This window comes from Anabrus simplex, chromosome 1, assembly GCF_040414725.1.
Source record: "Anabrus simplex isolate iqAnaSimp1 chromosome 1, ASM4041472v1, whole genome shotgun sequence".
NCBI lineage: Eukaryota > Metazoa > Arthropoda > Insecta > Orthoptera > Tettigoniidae > Anabrus > Anabrus simplex.
The window spans coordinates 1,245,755,162-1,245,778,140 of NC_090265.1; the positions used below are offsets into that span (position 1 = coordinate 1,245,755,162).

A 22,979-nucleotide genomic window follows, 5' to 3' on the forward strand; every position below is an offset into this window, starting at 1 on the left:
AACAACATCAACTACCAAGGTAATATTAATCCTACTGCAACATTAGACCGCACATTAGTTGAAGATTTCGTATGACAAAAGGCAGCGAAATTTCTACAGAGGAAGTTTTGGTAAAACCTAACTAACGGGGATGGAAAAGTGAGGTTAGTAATCCATGTTGCTCCCACGTTGTCACAGCGCATTACTCAAGACTGCCATCTCAGGGACTTCCTCTTAAAGCAAATAATCACCACCACTATCTTCCTGCTCCTCCTCTAGCCAGCAGCACGTGGGCTACCCATTCAAGCAGTGACCTTGTCCATTGATGCTTAGTTTCAAAGATCTCAAGGGATCCGGTGTTTCAACATGGCTATGCCGTCGACCGTACACACATGTCTATATTCGGGCTGCAAGATTCGATGTGTGATAAGTCTACATGAGCCTCTACTGTATCTAGTACTTAAACCTCGTATGCTCCTACAACTGTCACCATGAATATTATTATTATTATTATTATTATTATTATTATTATTATTATTATTATTATTATTATTATTATTGCCAGCCTCGAGGTTTATGGGTAGTGTGCCTGCCTTTTACCCGGAGGACCCGGGTTCAATTTATGGCCATATCAGGGATTTTTTCCTGGATCTGAGGGCTGGCTCGAGACTCACTCAGCCTAAGAGATTACATTTGAGGAGCTATCTGACGGTGAGATGGCGGCCCCGGTCTAGGAAGCCAATAATAACGGCCGAGAAGATTCGTCATGCTAACCACACGACACCTCATAACCTGCAGGCCTTCGGGCTGAGCAACGGTCGCTTAGTAGGCCATGGCCCTTCAGGGCTGTTGCGCCATGGGGTTTGCTTATATTATTATTATTATTATTATTATTATTATTATTATTATTATTATTATTATTATTATTATTATTATTATTATTATTATTATTATTATTATTATTATTATTATTATTATTATTATTATTATTATTCGTGGCTTTCCCAGTCTCCCAGACAATGACTATCACTACAGCTAGTGCTTCTCGATTTTCGGGCAGGCAGTACACCTGTTCAATTTTTGTTGTTCCTGTCCATGATTTGATGCTGTTGAGACAGGCATTTCCCCTCCTTCCACTAAACTGTTGTGCAAGGATTTTGACCTTCATTATAAGTTGTAACAGCTTGTATTTCTCACCACGCAACACATGGTCCAAGTAGGCAATCTTCCTGCAATTAATGACTGCCAGTAATTCTCTTTTACTGTTCGCTCTCCACGATACCCTTTCGTTTGTGACATGTTGGACCCAAGGTATTTTCATCATTCAGCTATATTTCCAGAGTTTCCAGCCGTTGAACTGTGATCAGCTTTAGAGCCCACGATTCAATCCCATAAATCAATGTAGGTTAACTGTAATATTAAATACCACCAAATCACAGGCATAATTCTTCTGTCTACTTCTGTCAATACCCCGTGTGCGTGAGAGCGTAGAATACATCTACAGTATTTCCTCCTGTCCCTAATGGACTTGACTGAACCAAAAACCGAAGATAACCGATCTTTGCGGAGAGAGAAAGGCGGCATAAAAAAAGTAAAGATGGAGTGAGTTGTTTTTGTATATTTGTGTAACGATAATCGTGGTGCAAAATTAAAGTGTGGCTAAGGTGGATTCAGAGTGTTGCGTACTTCACTATGTAATTTGAGTGCTTCACTATATAATTGATTCAGGGACGGAAGTGCGTAATAAACATCACGAAGTGCATAAGTTCAGTGTAAGCGTGAAGAATAATGGATGAAATCAACACAACGGGTACGCCGACGGCAAACGAATCTCATTCAGGACACACGATAGATGAAGCTAACAAGGTAAGCATCAATATCCCTCCCTTTTGGACAGAACACCCGGAAATATGGTTCTTTCAAGTGGAAGCTCAGTTTTCTATCTCAAGAATTACCCAAGAGGACACTAAATTTAACTACCTCGTGTCTCAGCTCGAACCTAAATATCTCAAAAACATTTGGGACATTATCAAAAGTTCGGAACTCAATAAATATTCCGCGGCTAAAGAACGCCTTCTAAATATCGTCAAGGAAAGTGAAGCTAAACAAATAAAACGGTTGGTAACAGGCCTAGAATTAGGCGATCTGAAACCTAGTCAAGTTTTAAGGAAAATGCAGTTCTTAGCAGGCGTGAATGCTTCCGAAAAAATACTTGGTACCTTGTGGCTTGAGAAATTACCGGACTCTATCAAACATGTTCTAATCGTATCTGACGAAAACTTGGAAAAAGTCGCAATTATGACCGACAAAATCATTGAATGAATCCCTGTAGTAAGCTTTACAGTGTAGAAAATAGCGGTACTGATGCGTCCGTAAGTAACGACGTTATCACGAAACTCTCTGCACAGATAACCGCCCTAGAGCAACAAATAGCTTCAACGCGGAATTTTAGGGCCCGCAGTCGAAGTTCGAGTCGAAACAGAAGCGAAAATAAGTACGATCCAAACGGAAAGTACTGTTACTACCACTTCAAATTTGGTAATAAGGGCTTCCATGACAAATGCAAGCCTCCATGCTCGTGGAAAATTTTGAAAATCTCCAAACAGTTGTAGAGTTGGCAGGAAGCTTCACTACTGAAAATAGTAAGGATTGCTGTAAATCCCGTTTATTTGTACGTGACAAAACACGGGTTTGCACTTTCTAGTGGATAGTGGAGCCGATGATTCAATATTCCCTGTCACTTCCAGTAACAGAAGCTGTGACCCAGCTTTTAAGTTATTTGCAGCTAATGGCACAAAAATCCCAACTTATGGACTTAGAACACCGAATATTGATTTGGGACTCCGTCGACAATTCCAGTGGCCTTTCATAGTAGCTAAAATTGGCAATGGGATATTAGGTCCTGATTTTCTGAAGAAGTTCAACTACTAATTGACTTAAATGAAAAGCAGTTAATTTATGGTGAGACTAAACTCTGTCATGGGTGAATTAACAGCCATCACAGCTGATAATATTATTAGCACAACGTCAAAAACACAAAAATTTGCCGGTCTGTTATCCAGTTACCCAGATTTAACGAAATTAAATTTACTACCTACTTAAATCAAACACAACACTCAACACTTCATCCCACCCGAAGGTCAACCAGTAAATTGTAAGCCCAGGCAGCTGGATCCTCGGAAGCTACACATCGCCAAACAAGAATTCCAGTTTATGTAAAACAGTGGAATTATTCGACCATCAAAGTCGCAATGGGCTAACCCTTTCCAACTGGTCCTCAAAAAGGATGGAACTTTTCGACCCTGTGATGATTACAGACGACTGATCGCACAAACTATCCTAGGCGATATCCGATTCCTCGGACTGAAGGTGTTCAACATATTTTGATGGGTAAGAAAATGTTTAGCAAGCTCGACCTCTTCAAACCCTATTTCCAAATCCCTGTAGCAGAGGAAGACAAACCTAAAACCGCTCTTATTACTCCGTTTGGGTTATAGGGTTATACGAGTTTAATGTGATGCAATTTGGACTGCGTAATACACCAAGCAGTTTCCAACGTTTCATCAATGGGGTATTTAGAGGCCTAGACTTCATGTTTCCATATTTTGACGACTGCCTAATTGCTGCAGCATCAGTAGAGGAACATTGCGGGCATCTTAAGATTGTTTTTGAGAAGCTTCATGAATCTGGCCTCCGAATTAATGTTTCCAAGTCTGTACTTGATGTAGAGCAAATTGAATTTTTGGGACACTTAATCACCACGGAAGGCTCCAGACCCTTACCGGACAAAGTTAAAGCGATTGTTGACTGAAAACTACCACAGACAGTTCATGACCTTCGTATATTCTTAGGTACCGTTAATTTCTACAGACGTTACCTCAAGGATGCAGCAGAAACGCAGTCTCTTTTGCAAGCTTATTTGAAAGGTGCTAAGAAGAAAAATAAGCGACAAATTAACAGGACACCAGAAGCTATCAACAAATCTGGGAAATATAAGCAGAACTTGGCAAATGCAGCACTGCTTACATTTCCAGGCCCAACATACCAGCTGGCCCTAGCAGTAGATGCAAGTGACATTGCAGTAGGAAGTGTCCTGCAACAGTACGAAGAAGCTAAGCGATACACAGAGATCGTATAGAACCTATGACCGTGAAGTGTTAGGAATCTACCTCTCTCTCAAGCAGTTCAAACATTTCCTCGAAGGAAGAGACTTCAATAATGTATACTGACTACAAACCACTTAATTTTGCATTTAATCTAAAAAATGAGAAGGCGTCTCCACGGCAGCTGCGATATCTGCAGTACATATTCCAGTTTAAAACAAACATCCAACATGTTAGTGCAAGGACAATATCGTAGCGGATAACCTGTAACGGATTGAATCTATGACTGTCATCGATTACGAAACAGTCGCTGACAGCCAACGTCAAGACAGTGAACTTAAACAACTTCAAGAGGAAAGTCAGTCACTCATGTTCAAGAGATACCCACTGTCTTTTGAAAATTTACTGTGTTGCGATACCTCAACAAACAACATAAGGCCATACATTCCAAAATAATTTTTCAAACAATTCTTTCTTCAGATCCACATCATGGCACATCCAGGGATAAAGACTACTGTTAGGCTGATGACTTACAAGTTTATCTGGCTTGGTATCAAGAATGACATCAAAAAATGGACAAGCCTTCATGGGATGTCAAAAAAAATAACAAGGCATACAAAATCGCCAGTCAGCCAATTTTTGGAACCTGATGAGAGGTTCAGCACTGCTCTCATGGACATTGTTGGCCCTCTTTCACCTTCTGTTGGCTATCTCTATTGCCTCACATGTATAGATCGCTTCACCAAATGGATGGAAGCAATACCAATGCAAAATATAACAGTTGAGACTGTAGCAATATCATTTTATGATCATTGGGTAACGCTGTTTGGAGTCCCAGCAAATCTAGTTACTGACCAAGGCCGACAGTTTGAAAGTCAGCTCTTTAAGAATCTTTCCGTATAGAGTGGTGTGAAGCTTAAACATACGACACCCTATCACCCGCAGTGCAATGGTAAAGTTGAACGTCTGCATCGAACAATGAAAATTGCTATCAAAGCTTAGAACTCTATAAAGTAGACAGACACCCTCCCGACTGTGTTGCTAGGTCTACGCGCATCACTCCGGGAGGGCTCGAACAGTTCAGTTGCATAAATGGTATTAGGCTTCCAGGTGAATTCTTCGATAACCTTCAATCTCAGATCGAACCATAAACTTTTGTCTCCAAACTTCAATTAAGCACCAAACTTCCCGAACTGTATTCATCCATAAAAACTTGAGTAAATGTGCTCATGTATTTCTGAGAATCATTAGAGTGAACAAACCTTTGCAACCCACATATGAAGGTCCTTTCCTGGTAACTACCAAAACTGATAAATATTTCACGGTTACCATAAAAAATAAATCTGTGAATGTCTCCATTGATCGCCTGAAACCAGCCTACTTCATAGCAGCAGATGATGAGACTTGTACAGCTCGTCATGAATAACGACCAGGTGTCTAACAAGGACTCTTCCCCATTGGTGGATCAACGACGGATTCCCAGGACAAGCCCAGCAAGGAGAAAGTGGTAACAAAATCACGTAGTGGAAGGACTGTCAGGTTTCCCACTTGCTATTTATATGATGTATGTATTTAATATTCTTGTAATTAAGGTATATTTTCTTTATATTGTCTTTGTATTGTAACTTGGTTACTGGAGGGGGAGTGGTGTAGGCCACCCCTAGGGGACTTGACTGCACTAAAAACGAAGTTAACGTATCTTTGCCGAGAGAGAAAGGCGGCAGAAAAAAGTAAAGATGGAGTGAGCTGTTTTTGTATGTATATGTCACGATAATTGTGGTGAAAATTAAAGTGTAGCTAAGGTGAATTCAGAGTGTTGTGTAGTTCACTATGTAATTTGTGTACTTCACTACAAATATATCTGCGGTATTTCCTCTTTGTTGTAAGAGCTAACCTAGGGATTCTGCAAATGGGAACGTGATCTGCCGACCACCACTCCCCTAGCTGAGTCTAACATTACTTTACATTTTTGTGCTAGGCTCTTGATTTTCCCCACCCGAACTCTCGTGGTTCACTGCAATCACCATCTGATATTAACTGTGTTATGTGTTTTTGACATGAGTACGTCTTATGGCAGGAGTTCATCCGAAAATTTCAAAATGTATGACGCAAGTGACTTCATATTAGTCGTTACCATAGACCTTGGTCGCCAAAGATGCTACGGCTGTGGATTTGTGGTGTGTTGAAATAGAAATTGTACCGTCATTGACTCCACATCAGTCGTTATCGTAGACCTTGGTCGCCAAAGATGCGACGATTACAAGTTAAGTTCCTATGATGTACAGTTGCACTTCTCCTTAACATAACATTGAGTTTCATTTACTGTAAGATATACGCATGATCATTAGCATTTGTCAAAGGGATTTTTCAATTTGTTTTACGTTTCATTGAAACTGATAGGCCTTATGGCGACGATGGGATAGGAAAAGGCTAGAAGCGGGGGGAAGTGCGCCCATGGCCTTGATTAAGGTACAGCCTGGTGTGAAAATGGTAAACGACGGAAAACAAAGTTCAGGGCTGCCAACAGTAGTGTTTCAACTCACTATCTCCCGAATACAAGCTGACAGCTACGTGACCCAAACCGCGCAGGCACTCGCTAGGTACAGTGTTAGGTTAGCGAAGCCTAGTGAGTATTTCATATTCACACCCTTCCTTCACCAATACCTTGATTCTTCGACTAGTCGGACCTCATTTTTCCACTTTTCCGATCAATGTCCAGAGAAAATGCTAGCCCCGCGGTGCAGGTGTAGCGAACCTCCCTCTTACCCGGAGGCCCCGGTTAGATTCCCAGCCAGGTCAGGGACTTTTACCCGGATCTGAGGGCTGGTTCGAGGTCCACTCAGCCTATATAATTACAATTGAGAAGCTATCTGACGGTGACATAGCGGTCCTGGTCTCAAAAGCCAAGAATAACGACCGAGAGGATTCGTCGTGCCGACCACAAGACACCTCATAATCCGCAGGCCTTTGGGCTGAACAGCGATCGCTTGGTAGATCATAGCCCTTCGGGGCTGCTGTGCTATAAGATTTGATTTAGTTTGTTAAGACAGGATAATTAACTACTGTAGTTGTACTTCCTCTTAAAATGCTGCCCCGGTGGATCAGTGGTAGAAAGTTCGATTCATTATTCCAGATTCGCAGGTCGATCCCTGCTGAGGCAGTCTATTTTTTTGAAGGACATTCAAAACTCTCGGTAAACATTGCCATTATAACTGACATGTTAAAGATATCTGGTGCTCTACTCAGTGTCATTGGACAAAATTAAATTAACTCAGCCACAGTATCGGTCCAGTAGAATTCTACTTTCGTTGCTAAACAGTAGCTCAAGGAGAATGTAGAAACTGACATACAGGCCGCCTAGATGACGTCAGTACAGAATTCTCAGGCCATTTGAGTATTGTTGTTGTTATTATTTTATTATCCTTGAAAGAATAATCACCGAACTCGATAGCTGCAGTCGCTTAATTGCGGCCAGTATCCAGTATTCGGGAGATAGTGGGTTGGAACCCCACTGTCGGCAGCCCTGAAGATAGTTTCCCGTGGTTTCCCATTTTCACACCAGGCAAATGCTGGGGCTGTACCTTAATTAAGGCCACGGACGCATCCTTCCCGCTCCTAGCCCTTTCCTGTCCCATCGTCGCCATAAGACCTATTTGTATCTCTGTGACATAAAGCAACTTGCAGAAAAAAAAGAATAATCACCATCATCACCTTCTATGTACAGCATCAGGTTCCAAGATTCAAAAAGCACAGATCACTCAACGTATTAATTTCTGACCTTGATTCTTGTGTCATCCTTATTAATATATTCTCGTTATATCGATCTCCTTCCTTTAACAACAGTCGACTACATTACTTTATCGCACATGAATATCATATTCTGAATACATTCACCTTTCATTCTTATAGACTAAAAGACAGTACTTTTAATAGTAATGGACGTCAGCTATCTCTATTAACACTTGAAAAGTTACCCTGGACTTTACAGTTATACATTTTCAACTCTTTGGACTAAATAAGTGAAACTCCACTCCATGTTCCAGGTTTTATTTTTTCATGAGCTAAAACGCAATAAAATTTATAAGTTCAGAAAGTGAAAGGAATGTTTAAAGTGCATGATAGGGAATGCGAAAGGAATCCATGCTACTACTCCTACACTTGGAGAAGCTGAAGAAAACAACCGCAGCGATACAAGTTTGAAAACTACTAAATTTAACTGAAGAGAGAGTTGTTAGAGTTTCTGATAGTTAGAAAGAAACAGAAACGTGTATATTATAAAGAGATATTCAGGCTCAAACGGCGTGCAAACGTTGTTTCTGTTCCAGTTTCATATAAGAGACTTAGTCAGTAGCCCTATCAACACTACCCTCCACTACAAAAGCATTTAGTTTCCCCATACACGACAGGTGCTACCCACCCCTGTCGGAGGGCCTGACTTACAAGGGCTGCACTAGGCTATAATAGTCCCACGAAATTAAAAAATAGTCCCATGTGTATTTTCATTCTCATTTGTTAGTTTATCGGTTTATCCTCCCATATGGCTGCACTCTCAGATTCGGTGAGGTACCGTTCTTCTACCGCCCTACCAGATAATGTGTCTGTGGGTGACGTGGGTATCTCCTGCCTGTCGAAAGAGGTGACTAGAAGGGAAAAGCCCCAGGGGCTCTGTACTTGGGTGGCTACCACGGGTAACCTAGTTGAGTCTGGCATGTCTGCGGGTATCTTCATTTACTTGTACCAGCCTCCTCGCTTTCAACTTTATTAGGTGACCTCTTTCATTTCCATGAACAGCGATATTAGGTTTGCGAGACCAAAGCTGCATTTTCATACCCTTAGTCAGCCTTCCCTTTTGCCTAGACTCTTATTCTTCTAAGGGTTGGAAATAAAGACTGAGAATAGTTGAAGACATAGTTGAATAAATAAATAGGAATTTAGGCTGATCAGGAAGTTTTAGCGAAGATAGTTGATGAGAATGAGAATTAGAGAATAATGTTATTTGGTTTACGTCACACTATCTGAATTTTAATGGTTTTCGAAGGCCCCGAGGTGACGGAATGTTGTCAATCAGGAGTTCTTTTACGTGCCAGTACATCTACAGACACGAGACGGACGTAATTGATCACCTTCAAATACCACCGGAGAGAGCCAGGATTGAACCTGAACAAGTTGGGCTCAGAAGACCAGTGCACTACCTTCCGAGCTACTTTCTTTAAAAGAATTTTAGACTTTTTACTGTTTTTTCTTGTTTTTCTAATTTTTCCATTTCCTTGTATTTTCTGTTTAAGGACGACACACACACCCAGTCCCCGGGCCAGCGGAAATAACCAACCGTCCCGGCCGGGAATCGAATCCGGGGTCCCTTGAGCCAAAGACCAGCACGCTCACCATTTAGCCATGGATCCGGACGCTACACAGTCCGGTTGAGAAATTAGAGAAAGACCTAAAGTTGGTAGAAGAAAACCTCAAGTAAATAGAATAAAATCCCAGAATGGTATTGAAATAAATAATTAAATTGTGCCATGTTAAATTAAAACAGATGATCAGTCATATCCAAGTAGGAACTTAAGTTTAACTAAGGATTCGGAATTACTTAAATTATATGATCGGTAATTTAATCCGATCGAGTTCCTGAAAACTGTAAAGAGGAAGTTTTCCAAGAGTGATTGACTTTATCTTTCTATCCGACTCTCTTGGTCAACTCTTGTTCCTTTCCGAATCCGACGGTATTATGTTTGCGAGTCCTAAAGTACATTTAACTTAATCTTTTGCTTAAACCTTCATTCTTCAAAGTGTCGGACCTCTTTCATTCTCCTTCTCTATTAGTGTTAATAGAGAATGGTTACTCAATTGTTCTTCCTCTTAAACAATAATCACCACCACTCTGATGTAGCTGAGAATTAAATTGTCCATCTGTCGGTCAGCAGCCAGTTACTCTAACCGAGAGAATGGAATGACAGTACATTAAAATGAAGTATACTGTAACTGAAGCAAAATAATCGAGAATCCCTTGGAATAATAAGAAGAATAAAATAAGAAAATCCAGACAATAAATCTACTCTAAGATAAAGAAAGATTACGGACACAATGCGCAAGCGCAGGGCTCACTTCTACGGTCATTTACGACGGATGGACGACTCTCGATGGACAAAAACGCATTTTTAATAATTTTGACTCAAAACTAAAAACAACAGGTCCCTGGTACGTTAACGTCAAGAAAGACTTCGAAGAAATTAGTCTACAACCAGATGGCGCGCACAGAAAAAGCATTGAGACTTTTAGGACTTTCCGGGATGAGAAGTGGACAACAGGTGTAAAGAGATCGGATGAACGAGGCGCTCGACACAGCCAGCTGATGAAAACCCACTGGAGCAGGGTCTATCAAACGCCCACAATCTCACGCGTGCAAACAGCGGCGCAGAGTTCCTGTGCACAGTCCATCGGTTCCACTCGGCTCGGCTCGGACCAACGCTTCGTTTCTGGGCTACTCGGCTAAGCTCGGCTCAACTCGGCTCGGATTTCGAGCGCTACGGAGCAAGTGAAGAAGAGGGAGACAGGGGGAGCGAGCGAGACAGGCGTGGGGAAAGCGAGAGACAGCGCTATTGCTCCAAATCGAGGAGTGGGAGTCTGCACTCTGGGCAACCAAATGAAGGCGCATGCACCCTGAGAGGCCCGGCACTGGATCAATCGAAAACTGAGTAAACGCCAGAATGTACAATGAAACTTATCGTGGTACCTAGTTGGCCGATAAACGAATAATAATAATAATACCGGGCGAGTTGGCCGTGCGGTTAGGGCCGCACAGCTTTGAGCTTGCATCCGGGAGATAGTGGGTTCGAACCCCACTGTCGGCAGCTTTGAAGATGGTTTTCCGTGGTTTCCCATTTTCACACCAGGCAAATGCTGAGGCTGTACCTTAACTAAGGCCACGGCCGCTTCCTTCCCATTCATTGGCGTTTCCTGTTCCATCGTCACCATAAGACCTACCTGTATCGGTGCGATGTAAAGCAAATAACAAACAAACAAACAAATAATAATAATAATAATAATAATAATAATAATAATAATAATAATCAGAAGAATACGAGCATTCGGCACAAAACTATGCAGCTAGGTTATTTGGTATACGCGCCGAAATCATGAAGAATTAATTGGATATACTATAAACGTTTGAGAATATTACAGAATGGAGACAAACCCAAATAACTGTGAGATGTTATACATTTCATATACTGTGCAGTTTGCAGTTCAGATTGTGCATTTTCGTGTATTTATTTCCATACCAATGCTGAACTTACCTTTCAGTGCATGATCCGCAACACTAACTACGTACTGCAAAACATATTTGGGTGTTTTATCATAAGAACCGAATGAGCCAAAAGAACGTCATTATTCTGGAAAAGATAGTATCATTTTCATTTCATTTTTTACATGAACGCTAACCTAACCTCACACAGAGGCTCCCCTTGGAGGAGTCCAATCGGTTAGGTGACTGGTAGTTGAGGTTATGACGTGTTAAATGTTCTAAGTGTTTTATGTGTTCGACAGACTGAAAACCTTATAAGTTATACCACTGAGTTTAGTTTAAAATAGTGAGATATTAGTTTTTGGCCTCGGTTCAATTTAATCTGATCACATATTATTCAACGCTTTCAGATTTAAAGGACTCTTGTCAAGAGGAAGTATATACAAAGTTTTAAGACATTTGGTGCTATATTTTTAGGTTTAGGTTATAAGTTAATGTTTTTTAATTTCGTGTGGCTATTTCTAGCCGAGTGCAGCCCTTGTAAGGCAGACCCTCCGACGAGGGTGGGCGGCATCTGCCATTTGTAGGTAACTGCGTGTTATTGTGGTGGAGGATAGTGTTATGTGTGGTGTGTGAGTTGCAGGGATGTTGGGGACAGCACAAACACCCAGCCCCCGAGCCATTGGAATTAACCAATTAAGGTTAAAATCCCCGACCCGGCCGGGAATCGAACCCGGGACCCTCTGAACCGAAGGCCAGTACGCTGACCATTCAGCCAACGAGTCGGATAAGTTAATGTTTACGATCATGTTTTTAATTAAGTCATGCCTAATTTTGTAAAATTTGTGTACACTGTTTCTGTTTCTGTAACCTTGTCATTGTATGTTTTTCTAATTTTATGACTGATGATGATGCACACAAGCATCGAAACCGGTACTAAGCATAATAAAATGTTATAAATTATTTTATGACATTGTATGGCATTGAATAGGTGAACCTTTCTTGTTCCCTTTATCATGGAGTTCATAAAAAATCATCGTCCTTTAGAAATGAAATACCTTGTCATAATATTAGAAGTGCAGTTTTCGACTGACCAAAAGTTAGTCGATAACACCCTCCTCATTTTAGTGTCATAGAAGTCACGTCGCCCTTCCACGGAGCAGGGTTTGAATGTCAGAAGGAGCATTAGTTCCATTGAAAAGGAAGCCATTTGGAGTAGCCATTCTCTCGTCCAATCTAAATGTCAGTGCAGCTGTTCCAAAGGACAACAACCGTGCATCGTGCAGCTCCGGAGATGGGTTGTCAGCTTAGAGAACTCGAACCGGGAATCGTAGACATTTCACGGTCTACTAACCACAGGGAGAATGCAGATTAACATTGTAAAAGACTAAGCTATTTCCATATGGGCCATGAAGGCCCCTGAAAGAGTGGGTGATAAACGTAATGTCTAGTACCTAACTCCTCAAACCTACGTTCTTCTGGCCAAATGAAACATGTCTTTATCGACTCGACTAAGTAGGTTCCAAATATAATATTGAGTGATTACATTTTTTTTTGATATTTTCTTTTGTTAGTGTTTTAACGTCACACTAACACATCGAAGGTTCTTGGCGACGCAAGAATGGGAAAGGGTTAGGATTGGGAAGGTAGCGACCGTGGCCTTCATTAAGGTACAGTCCCAGCATTTCTCTGGTGCGAAAATGGGAAACCATGGAAAAAATCTTCAGGTCTGCCGATGGTGAATTCGAACCCACTATCTCCCGAATACAAGCTCACAGCCACGGGGCCAAATCGCACGGTGATTCCGTTTTTCAGTTTTCCTATTAATGGTGATGGTGGTGATCATTGTTTAAAGAGAAAATACTGAACCTTGAACTTACCGTTCCATCGTCAGTCGTCTGCCTCAACTTCTTCGTTAGAACAATATCGATTCTTAGATCTTGGGGGTCGCTTCGGCTTATCTTCAGTCACTTCATTGACCGATCGACAGGATACAGAGGAGAGCATAACTACTTGAAATGAGGAGCAAATATGTGTTTACCAAAAAATTATGCAATTAAATCACATAATTATATTTACTGAATAACCAGGAAAAATCAATTAAGTTTGTCACAACATGTTATAACGCAGTCACAACGCATAACGTGAATGGTGAAAGGATCTTGAAATTATTTACATTAATGTCTTTCAAAGTGTGAAAACGCAATGTAAGATTTGTGGACAACAAAACCAGAAAAATAATATAAAACCTGAAAATCGGGCAACATTGACCCAAACGATAACTGAGAGTTAACCCACACGATCCGTGGAAAATCTGACTTTCAACAAGTAGAATTTCAGATTTACATTTAATTAATGTTATCCACCAGTCGACCATCCTCTCGAATATTGGAACATCTCCCGAGTGGATCCTTAATCGAACCAAATTGACTATCAGTTGCTTTGGATAAGTTGCGAAATATTATTTGAAAGCATTGTGTTTATTACAAGTTAACAACAATTACCACAATCTGAAATAAAATTCCACCATGTATTATCATATCGTGACGCCCTTCAGTTATAGATGAATCCCGATGCTGAAATATGCATCACCCCAAACAGATGTTCAGAATGAACCAACAACACTTGACCCGAGGGGATCTTACGTTACATCGTTTTCAAGGAACAAAACTGCGAAATGCAGGGATACATTAATTCACTATGCTTTTAGAAAACAACGCCAAACATTGAAGTTAAAAAAGAGTGATAAATCACTCGAAAAGTTTTCTTACTAAATCAACTTACAGCTTATGAAACATTTACGTATTTGAAGCATTGAAAGTACAAGTCCATGATAGAAAAACATGAAATATTTCCAATTCTTCATAACTTCAACTACAATTACAAATCGGTCTATCTACACTTGGTCCCTTAAACTACAACAAGTGATCGGTAGATCAACGTTTTACCTAACTAATGTGAATAATGTAAAATAAAATAAAATATAATATAATAACAGCTGACAAATCGAAACCGCATTCGCAGTGTAAATCCTACAAAAAATTAACTGTCAACACACTGCACTTTCATAACATACCGTACACCCGAACAATAAATCTCGAAGTAAAGAGAAAGAAACAAATAGAAACGAAAGTTCATTGAGATTGAACGCACGCGGCTAAGTAAGGGAACAGTCTCCGTTAGCCAGGTTTCCACGTGAGACAATCCTTACACTTATGCCACTACTGATGCAACGCTATTATGGGAGCACCTTCCAGCTAGTAAAGAGTATATCGAAACATGGCCTAAACAGTAGCCTACCTGCTAATATCTTCCGTATCTGTATCCACTACTGCAGACATTAACATCGTTCAAGTCGATTCGCAAAAATACCTAACCTATGACATGGCTATGTACAGACGACGTCCTAATCATATCGTTGAGCCAACGTTACAGTGTCTACACAGCTCTAACGATAATTAAACACACGCGGCATCCTAAAGCTATCGTTGAGCCAACGCTATGGTATCTACACATCACTGATACTGCGGGGCGAAAGCGAGACTTTAACACAATGTCCGGATATTTAAATCTAATTCTCGTTTAAATTCTAACACATGAGGTAAAATTTACTACAAAAATGAACTCGAATCTGGAAATATTAACTATGTCAATTTCCTATTATAAAGTGTGAAATCGAAATTAAATACCGTAACAGGTTTGAATAGTTCAATCTATCACTCATTACAATTTAAACACATGCGGTAAAGTTCGCTAAAAAAAGTAAACTTAAATCTCGTATGATATTACGTGATATTACTGAAAACAATAATCACAACCATCACGAATTGACAACATAACTCGAGTGTGAGGCTCCAAACAACCTGCAATGTCAGCACTGTAAACATGTATCATTGTACAGTATCTAGTGAAGTTAAATCTCATCAACATACGCAGGATAAACTCTCAGTCTAATAAATTCATTCTCTCACCCGCAATGTTTCCAATTCGCGATGTTTTTCGCCTCGTAAAGAAAGGGAATAAAATTCAATTTACAATAAGTAATACCTCGAACGCGAGTAAGAATGTATTTTGTTCGGGAAGTCGCCTATCATAAAATGCACTTCGCTGGTATCAACAGTCTTATCTAGTCTTACAGTCTTACGTAAATTAATAATCATGGGAGAACATCAACTTGTATTTCGAACGCACTCACTTGGACTTGACAACCCTTACATTTTTCAGTCGTTCTGGATCGCTGCAGGACATCGCTCCTCTTATACAGCCTGTGTCATAAATATTACACTTCAACATATACACCCTGTCACAAAATTTCCTCTCCATCAAACTACAAGGCCTTTATTCCTCAGCGTTCTGCTCATTACATATCACTCATAAAATACAGGTTATTCTGCATTAAACGTTCTTCCTAATTATTCTCATAATATCTCGTTTCTCATTACGATTCGTTTTCTTCTTGCTTGAAACTTTTTAAGTACAAGCGATCTCATAACCAAATAACCTCAGGAGCAAAATAGCATGCCGTGATTCTATACCACAAATACACGGTGTCACAAAAATAAATTTCCAAAATGCCAAAATCATCTCCCTTCACTGGATTTCGATATAAAATTGTAAACCTCATCATGATAGGTGGCATTTTTCGCTGAAATACTACCTTATCAATACACTGATTCTGAACTCGTACTGACAAGTCACGGACCTGAGGCTAAATGTGTTACAAAGATGGATGCGCGTTTTTCTTTCTCTCCCTCTCACAGTTGGTCCTACATAGCCGTGCGGCGGTCCATTTAGCAATGTAGAATTATGTGCTCAATACAAACGGTCAATCATTCTCTCCTAACAATAATTGAAATAGAAAAGGAAAGTTGGGTCTACCCTTTAAAAATGAAAATATCGGGAAAAGGAAAGACAGGGCCACAAAGGACGTGAAAATGAAAGACACTCTATGCTTCGTCAATCCAATACAATTCGCTTCGGAAGAGAACATGACTTGACCCAGAAAAGTCGGATAGGAAGGATAAAAGGAAGAAAAGTGTTACAATGAATTGAATGCAATGGCAGACTCAGCCATGGGCCCCTTGCTTGCTAACCCACGCTTCCAAGATGTCAGCCTCTGGGGTTCCCCCTCCATTAAGATTCCGTTACCTTGGTCGTTAAAATCACGTTCACCATTACCATGCCTGTTCCTAAGATCTGGTCTTCGGTTCCGATTCCCAGCCAAGACGTGGGCTCTTAACGAGTATAGTGAATTCCCGTGTTCTGTTTGTTCCGTTGTTAAACTTCCTGCAACTCATAGATCACACACTACCGTACACCCCACCACACCATACCAACACCCATTTTCTTTTCGATGATAGACGCAATTCTCTCTCATCGGAGAGTGTTCCTTATAAAGACTGCATCAGGCTGCAATAGACACGCAGTATACCATCATCATCATCATCAAAAGGTATGCAGTGGCAAAGATGATGGATGAGTCACAAGATGGTTATTACTCAACCGCTTTCATTAGTAAGCATCGGATAGTACCCGTCTTCAAGTGGAAATTCAGAATATTGTTACGAATATAAAACTCCATCTGTTTCATTACTCTAATTTATTTCAGGATGGCCTAATAAATGTACACACACATATTTCTACACAAACAATTCTAACCAGTTATGAATGGTCACACTAATTACTAGTCTATTTACAAATCTCTCTTCTGTTCACACACCCGAGAGTCCCGGTCGGTTGCTACCTGGGAACGTCTATAATCCTTACTTTCACTTTCCCAAAGTCCAGTCATCTCCGCGTTCGTAGACAGCTGGATTTGAACACTGACTATACAACACACGAGACTGTTCGTCGGTTCGACTCCACTTATGGTCCAGTTATTCACACAGTCCCATGCGGTTAAAAAACTAAACAGCCCAACAGTATTCATCAGCAGGACGATACCCACAACAGCGAGCATTAACACAGGTCTATTTATCCCCGCACTAACGATAGCGCGTTTTCTCGCAGGTTCACGGCGATCCTCAGTCCACAGAGTTACACGAACACACAGTACAGTCTTTCATTCTGTCACCTGCACCTACACACTGGTCTCTCCAACACCACAACAACAGCTCCTCGTTCAGACCTCGGTGGGACACTTGCGACAGCCAACACCTCTGTCGTCCTCAGCCCAGCCACCGAACCCCAATTCACTGAGTCTCACACTGACTTCCCCACGGAGTTCAACTCTAACAGACTGTCCGCGGCTAGGCTCCCTTTTTATAGCTCGCGTGATTTGATCCAGAAATTTTACGATGTCACTACAGGCAGAATATTCCCTTCCAATCTCCAAGGAACTCGCAGGCAAGCAGGCCGCCGAGAACTATACACGGAAAGGCGGGCCCCACCTCACAAGCCGGCTGGGAGATTCCAGGTCGTTTGAGTCACCAGCCCCTTCCTGGAAGTACTGAAAGGGGCTACTATTAGGCCGGCATGTAACAATGTGAATGAAAACATGGAAACCTATATTCTTATATGCCTAGGTACAGTGACTGTGATATATCTACAGATAGTAGTACCTTTCAGTAGCAAAGACAATGAAAAATCCTTCGAAGAAGAAGGTTGACTGAACTTTCTTCGTAGTAAAGGTTTAACAAGAAATAGAATTGTGCTTCGAAAAGATTGCGGCAAATTTCTAGTTCCACCTCAGTGCAATAATGGCACAGCTATTAGAAACAGTATTAACAAAATAGGCCAAACAATTCAATAAACAGTAACACCCTGTAGTGCAAATATAAAACTTTCCCCAGGCTTGCTCAGTTAGATGCAACCATACACGATGATCTCGAAGATCGGAACCACTGAGGCTGAAAGGTCCATCTGCCGACCTCTACTCTTCCCTCCCCTACCCAATAAATCCCACTGAGATCTAAAATAATGCCGTTTCATTGCTTGTCGTATGGAAGATATACTGGAGATTGTTGGTGGGAAAGAGTTATTACTACAAACTCTGCATTATCTACATATATACAAGCAAATGTACCCACGCTTCGCTATGGTATTCTACATTGTATACGGATATCGAAGTAAATTACTGAACACTCAGTGAATAAGATTCTGTTAAATTGCATGTCTCTTAGCGTTATTCAAGAAACAGCACGGGGAAATCCCCATACGCTGTTTCCAACGTAAATTGCGAATGCGGAGTTGTAATGATAACGGCAGGCTCACTTGCCTACTGGCATTCACAATTGAGTTGGGAAGTTTTCATTATAATGGCAGACCCCTTTGTCTACTGTGTGGTCACAATCCATTTGTGGAGTTTTCATTGCAATGGCAGGCCCCTTTTCCTAATTCCAGACATAATCGGGTAGGGGAGTTTTGAACAAAATTGCAAGCTCCCTTTCCTTCTGCCAGTCAAATCAAGAAGGGGATTATTCATTTCAATGGTAGTCCCTCCTTACTAATGAGTTACACAGCAGTTGGAGAAGGACATCATTGCTACAACCAGTCAAAGTCGATGTGGTGAGTATTGATTACAATAGCAGACGCCCTCCTGTTGACAGTCACTATCGATTTGTAAAGTATTAATTTTAACGGCAGACACCCCTTCTTGATTGCTACAAATCGGCATACGAAAGTAAATGCATGTTTGCGATATTGCAGATCTTCTTTTACAGATTAACTGCTACTAAACGGTACGTTATATCGACGAACGAACTGCACCATTAGACGCCTCTTTTAGCGAGCTAAATGGCTGATGCTATGACATTTTTCGTATCTCCTCTATTTATGAGTTAGACTGAGTTAGAAACGTTGAATAGGGAGAAATATTGTAAAGGTTTTCACACACTGTATTATTTTCCGGATGCTAGAAACATAGAATTTGGCTCACATGTGGCTACTGGGAAGGCCATGTTCGCGCCAAATTTGATGATTCTGTCTTATATATAAATGTGTTAAACAATGAATTATACGTGTAAAAACTGCAAAATTTACGTACAGTCGAGAAATACAGCCAAATTTAATGCATAGGGAATAGAGATATGACAACATGCCACAGGACTAATATTGTAGATCTCTTCATGCTGAAGGGGCCGATGACCTTCGATGTTAGGCCCTTTTTACACAACAATCAACATCATCATCATCAACAACAACAACATGCTGAGTTCGATTTTGCCATCCGTTTTGTGATACGATATACCATATAACCACGAAATGCCTCGATACGAAAGTCTGCACCGTCATTAAAATTGCCTCCATATTTCGATATTTTCCGGCGGGTAAAAAGTGAAAAATTAAACATCTTGGAAAGTTTCCGTCGGTTGCAGGCTAAAACCTACAATTTTGCCAAACTTGAATTTTCTATCTCGTCTGGCAGATTGTGTCGCCATCTTGATTTTGGGGGAGAGGAATAAAAATTAGGACTTTCAGGAAACTAAAGCTAAAATATATGCAGATGGTCATTATTACGCCTGAAACGGATATGTAAATGTACAGACACACGGTCGTTACAATTTTATCTATATATCATAATAAAATACTTCAACCCCTATTTCTCTTCTTTCCAATCTTTCTAAGTGGATTTTCTGAAAACAAAAAATACTTGTTTCTTGTTTAATGAAGATTCCAAATGCCAATTTTCACGTCTGCGACATCTTAAGTTATTGAGGTATAAGTATCCTAAAAAAAAAGTTATTCAACCACTTCTTCAGTACTTTTTAAACCCCGCCCCCCTTTAAGTGGGTTTTCTGGAAACAAGCGAATACGTGTTTCTTTATTTTAAAAAGAGACTGATAAAACCAATTTTCCCGTTTCTAATATGTTAAGTTTTGAAATGTATGGTACTGTAGATATGCTCATTTTAAAAATCACCCCTTTTTTCCACTTTCCCTTAAGTGGATTTTCCGAAAAATTATGCGAGTTTCTTTACATTTAGAGGAGATTCCAAATATCAGTTTTCACGTTTGTAAAATGTTACTTGTTTTAGATATACTCTTGATATACTCATTTTAAAAATTCACCCCTTTTTCACTCTTGTTCACTCCTCATTAGGTGGATTTTCCGAAAACAAAAATATGCGTGCTTCTTTATTTTTAAAGGAGATTCCAAGTACCAATTTTCATGCCTGTAACACTTTCAGTTTTTGAGATATAAGTATCCAAATTTCACCCCCTTAAGGGAATTTTCCGAAAAATATACGTGTTTATTTTTAAATTGCACTCCAAATACAAAGTTTTTGAGCTATAGTTGTACTCATTTAAACAATTCACCCCCGTTTTCACCCCCTTAGTGACGGAATATCCGAAAATCCTCCCTTAGTGAGCACCTACAATGTAATATAAATGTATCCCTGAAATTCAATTTCTTTATGTCGAATAGTTTTGGCTGGGCGTTGAATACCGGCATTCGGACTTAGTCTTTTATATAAAGAGATGTATATTTTTTACAAGTTGTTTTACATCCCACCGACACAGATAGGTCTTGTGGCGATTGTGGGACAGCAAAGAGCTAGGAGTGTGAAGGAAGTGGTCGTGGCCTTAATAAACTAAGGTACATCCCGAGCATTTGTCTGGCGTGAAAATGGAAAACCGCGGAAAAGCACCTTCAGGGCTGCCGACAGTGAGGATCGAACCTACTATCTCCCAAGTACTGGATACTGGCCGCATTTAAGCGACTGCGGCTACCAAGCTCGGTATATATTATATTGATTGCATTAGAAGTACTTGGATATATTAGTGAGTTTCGTTCTCTTTGCGTTCAAGCCTTCCGCTCAACCGTCCTTCTCTTAAATACGAATCGCAAAATGAGTAGTTCAGATATTTCTCTCACTTAACTTAAATACCATGTTCCGTGCAACTACACCAAGTTGCTTTCCCGTGATGTTGTAAACAGGCAGATAAAACTAAAACTGAAGCCACCAGTGCCCATTCATGTTCTGTTCGATACAGAAACTATGTATTGGGATAATATTATGACAGTACAGGTATAAAGACAATTTTACATAGATTAAAGCCGAGCAAGTGACTGCGTGGTTTGGGTCACTTAGCTACCAGCGTATATTCAGGGGATAGTGAGTTCGAATCCCACTGTCGGCAGCCCTGAAGATGGTCTTCCTTAGTTTCCCAATTTCACACCAGGAAAATGTTTGTTCTGTACCTTAATTAAAGACACCATCCCTTCCTTCTCACGCCTAGCCCTTTCCTATCCCATCGTGTCGGTGCGACGTAAAGCCAATGATTGTAGAAAAAACATAAATTAAAAGTAACTGTATATGTACAAGTTTCACGGCTGGTCGTACGTTCAATAAAACATTTTCACGGTTAAGTGCTGTTTTTCCATAGTTGTAGGCTGAGGGCATTCATTTACGTTCTTCATAACAAGCTATTGTGCAGTTCCACTGTGCAAACTGTTTTCGTCAAATTTGTAGACTGTCCAAAAGTCTACCATCCTGTGTGTAAAGATTTAAAAGAAAGTTCAGGTGACAATTTATAAGAGAGTGACTTGTGACGGTAACACACAATATTGTGTAGTCAATATACTTTGTCCTTGTGGTAGCCTCCTCACAGGAGAAGTTGTATTAATAATCCGGCATCAAAAGATCGAGATGGTAATCTCTGGATAAAGAGCGAGAATAAATGGAAAGCTCTCTTCCTTGTAAACAAGGGAGAACTATAAAGTTTCTTCTCAACTTATGTAATGAAATAGTTTCGCAAATGGGTCGTAACTTGAGACGTGCGTAACAATCATGGAGTCACAGCTTGGTCTAACAAGACTTCAATTTTTTTGGGTCTTGAATTTCCCCTTCGGATTTTATCTCCAGCCTCTACACCATCTATTTTTTTAATTATCCCAGAAAATGTAGGTCATCACCTTGTAGACCACGAATGGCTCTTGTTCCCTTCCAACAATATCGACCTTAAAATTGCGAAGGCTAAGGATTCTCTCGTGTTCAACCTCATGAGGGGTAGGCAGATTTTTGGAGGGCACATAAGTCATTCGGCACACCATGTCGTACTGTGTCAGTATGTAAAAGATCTCTGGTGGGACATTCATGTTAACCCGAGAAAATTAATTAAAAACTCTGTTTTACAGTAGACGCTCAAGAGTTTCTTCCTCGGACTCAGTTAGGGATCCCATCTCTACCACCACCTGGAGCTTCAGGCTCTGGGTCTGGGGATACAACTGCGTAAGATGACCAGTGCCCCGCCCAGGCGGCCTCACCTGCTATGTTGAACAAGGGCCTTGCGGGGGATGGGAAGATTGGAAGGGATGGACAAGGAAGAGAGAGGGTAGTGACCGTGGCCTTAAGTTAGGTACCATCCCGGTATTTGCCTGGAGGAGAAGTGAAAAACCACGGAAAACCACTTCCAGGATGGCTGAGGTGGAAATCGAACCCATCTCTACTCAGTTGACCTCCCGAGGCTGAGTGGACCCCGTTCTGGCCCTCATACCACTTTTCAAATTTCGTGGCAGAGCCGGGGATTCGAACTCGGGCCTCCGGGGGTTGTAACTAAGCACACTAACCACTGCACCACAGAGGCGGACTAATATTGGAATCTAGTAATACAATGTCAAGAGGAATGCGCTAAACAAACTGAAACGCCAGGGAACACATATACCACTGCGCTAAATTTCACTATATTTTCAGCAATCTTATTACCAACGCA

General features: G+C 40.7%; 1 protein-coding gene across 1 annotated transcript in view; it reads left to right on the forward strand.

Annotated features, from left to right (window-relative positions):
- Window positions 1-13,803: 13,803 nt before the first annotated feature.
- LOC136858242 (pentatricopeptide repeat-containing protein 1, mitochondrial) overlaps window positions 13,804-22,979 on the forward strand; it is a 223,335-nt gene continuing 214,159 nt past the window's right edge. The window contains exon 1 of the mRNA XM_067137642.2: window positions 13,804-13,814. The gene's annotated coding sequence lies outside the window, so the exon portion shown is untranslated. The remainder of the gene's footprint in view (window positions 13,815-22,979) is intronic.